This window comes from Echinops telfairi, unplaced genomic scaffold, assembly GCF_000313985.2.
Source record: "Echinops telfairi isolate 266 unplaced genomic scaffold, ASM31398v2 ScPeMD7_5592;HRSCAF=6446, whole genome shotgun sequence".
Taxonomy (NCBI): Eukaryota; Metazoa; Chordata; class Mammalia; order Afrosoricida; family Tenrecidae; genus Echinops; species Echinops telfairi.
In genome coordinates this window covers 3,332,069-3,335,444 of record NW_022109491.1, presented here as the reverse complement: position 1 = coordinate 3,335,444, position 3,376 = coordinate 3,332,069, and positions in this window count along the sequence as shown.

Below are 3,376 nucleotides of genomic sequence, written 5' to 3'. Positions count from 1 at the left end.
GTGGTTATGTGTTGGGGTAGTGGTGGGCTAGTGGTGGGGTGTTGGGGTGTTGGGGTAGTGGGTGTTGGGGTGTTGGGATCTTGGGCGTTTACATCAACATTCAGCATTTTCTTCCCAGTCCACGATCTTCCATTGGAAACCAATTAGTACATATCTTCCATGCTTTCTTGAGTTTGTAAATTGAACTCATTTACCTTTGTGGCTCGACTTGCAGCGACAGGAGTGCAGTGACCTCCCACCTCAGGGAGATAGACACGCTATCCTTAGAATAATCAGCTGAGCTAGACCAACACTTGCCCAAGGATCAAGGTCATCAGAAAGCATACATGGATAGGAAAGAAGAACCGCCCGGAACAGGACCAAAGGGCAGGGAGGAAGTGGGAAGCGTGCTGTTACATTTTAGCAATGGCCATGGGCATCATCGTGAGACAAACTGTGTGTGGATTCTTGAGTGGAAAACCAATGTACACTGAACTATCTCCCAAAGAACAATAAGAGGTTTCAGAAGACTGTGCCCGTCCTGTGGCCCTTTTTGCTGGGAGTGTACACAGCAGAGCAGGCGCCAAGCCACTTTCTCTGCAGGCACAATTTGGCGATATGGATCGGGGAGTTGGGCAGCCAGTCCCATGCTCCTCTGAGCTGTTCCGCTTTCATGACACACCCTCACTGCTCACCGAAATTCCCTCCTAATCTAAAACCCAAACAAAACATGTCCTGAAGTATAGCCTACCTACAAAAATGGACTTTCAAAAAAATTTAACAATGAACTATCTGTTCGTTAAACATGGATCATCCTCTGCAGTATAAACGTGGACATAAATCGTCTTACTTTTGGATTCAAAGCACAGATCCTCAAAATGAAACCTGTCTTAGGTGCCGTTTTTTCTTTTAATTGTGCTTTCTGTAGAACGGCTTCATAGCATGTGGAGCAGGCAAAGACCTCGTTGATTAAGCTCTTTGGGGAAAGGCTCCGTTCCCTTTCAATCATTCATCTCCTGGGCCCATCACAACATGCAGTGAAAGTGCCTGCAGGTAAGACTGTGGTAGGAGGCCTCACGTCAGTGATGGAAAGTACTCCTTCCTGGCACGTAAGCAGCATTAGTTGTGGTGGGAAGGTACAGGAAGTCCTTGCTTAAGAACACTTGAGTCATGAGTGGAAAATCCTGCCCGTTCCTGAGTCCCCTAAGATCTTGCATGGTGGTACCTGCCCTTTTCCCCCCAACTCCAGAGAGGACCAGTCGGGGCTGATCTCTGTTCCGGAGGTTCTCCTTGTCTCTGCTGATGGAAGCGTTTGGCAAGCTCTGGAAACTGCAGGGTGATGTTCTCGGCGAATGGCTGTAAGGAATCCCGTAAACATCAGCTGGGAGGTAGCATCGGTGTCAGCCATGCTGGGCTCACTTATCTGCAGGCACTGTGAAGGCACTGTTGCTAGGTGCTCAGCCCCTGGGTGTAAAGGCCATGAGGAGTGGTGGAAACCGGGCTGAACCAGGAACCACACAGAACCACCGCTTACTCAGGAGTTCAATTCTAAATCAGGTCATAAATCAATCACCATTGATAGTTCCGATCCTTTCGGCAGCTGCTCCTCAGAGATCCACTGCTCATGGAGACCCACCAGGTGTCTCTCATCCTCATCAGTGTGTCCCTCCTGTGGTATGGATTAAATTGTGTCTCTCCGGAAATACGTGTCAAACGGGCTAACCCATGTTTCTGAGTATAATCTAAACACCCACTCGTCTTCAATCTGGCATCAAGAATTATCCTGTGTGCTCTCAATCCTCATTTGTATGCTGTTAATGATGCAAACTATCAGATTAGACTGTCCTTTGAGCTCATCTCTCGAGATATAAAAGAAATTAAACAAACAAAAAATTCATGACATTTTAAAATTCCTTGACTCAAATTAGCATGGAAACAGAACACACCCGAATCTTTAGGCTACAGCAAAAACAGAGCTCAGAGGGCAGTTTATAGCAGTGAACACGCACATCAGAAAGGAAGAACAAACCCCAAGCAACTACTTCACCCAGTATCTCCAACACGTAGAAAAAGGGCAGTGGACTACATATCCAGCTACCAGAGGAAAAGAAATGATAAAGACGAGAGGAGAAATAAAGGAAGCAGAACAACCACAGAATCAAGACACGCAGTCAGTTCTTTGAAAGGGTTAACAAAATGGGTAAACCACTGGCAAGCCTAACAAAGGAAAAGAAGGAGAGTAGGCAAATTACACCGATATGCAAACAACATGAATGCAACATGACATGAAATGGTCAATGGTTACAACAGGACCAACTGAAATGAGAAGTGTTGTAATACAACTCTATGGAAAAACTGTACTTGGACCAGAAATGGACAAAGGTCTAGAAGCTCACTACCTAACTAAGCCAACACAGACTGATCTAAAACAAAAGCGGAACAGATCTATAACAAAAGAAGAAATTGAACCTTTCATTAAACTCTCATCCCAAAATAAAATAGTCAGGGTCCTGATGGCTAGACGGATGAATTCTACCAAACATTCATAGAGGAGCAGTAACTGATTCTACTCAAATCATTTCAGAGTATAGAAGACGGCGGGAAACTCCTGAATTCATTTTATGAAGCAAACATAACCTTGATAGCAAACCCAGCCAGACTCATCACTACAAATGAAAATGATCCCCTCATGAACAAATTCTCCACAAAGGACTAGCCCATGGAACCCAATAAAATATCCGAAAAGTAAAACATCATGGACAAGAGGAACACAGAGCCCACTCACTTAGCACTGTCTAAACCTACTACACAGCCACTGTAGTCAAAACTGGCTGCACGGGTGCAATGAACAGAACTGAGTAAATCCATCTGCCTATGAGGGGCTGATCATTTACAAAAGGCTGAAACATGTTCAGTGGCAAAGAGATCATCTCTTTATCAAATGGTGTCGCAAAACTGGATATCCATTTGCATAAGAATGAAACAGGGCACAGATCGCATGCCGTACACAAAAATGTATTCAAGATGGTTCAGAGACCTAAAAGTAAAACCTGGAATGAAAACAATAGGGTCCCACGTAGAGCCCCTAATATATGGCATCAACACATTATCAAACATAATGAAAAAGACACAAACAGTACAAGACAAACTAGATGACTTGGACTTCCTAAAAACTAGGCACTTAAACGCATCAAAAATTTTTTACCAAAAGAGTACAGAGAACCCACAGACTGGGAAACCAAAATTAGCAATGACGTATCACACGTGTGGCTAATCTCTATACTTTATAGAATCCTTCAACACCTCCACAAGAAAAAAGCAAATAATCCCAATGAAAATGGGCAGAGGCACTACCATGACTCAAATTCGATCTAGCAAGTCTGGCTAGACCAGAGGA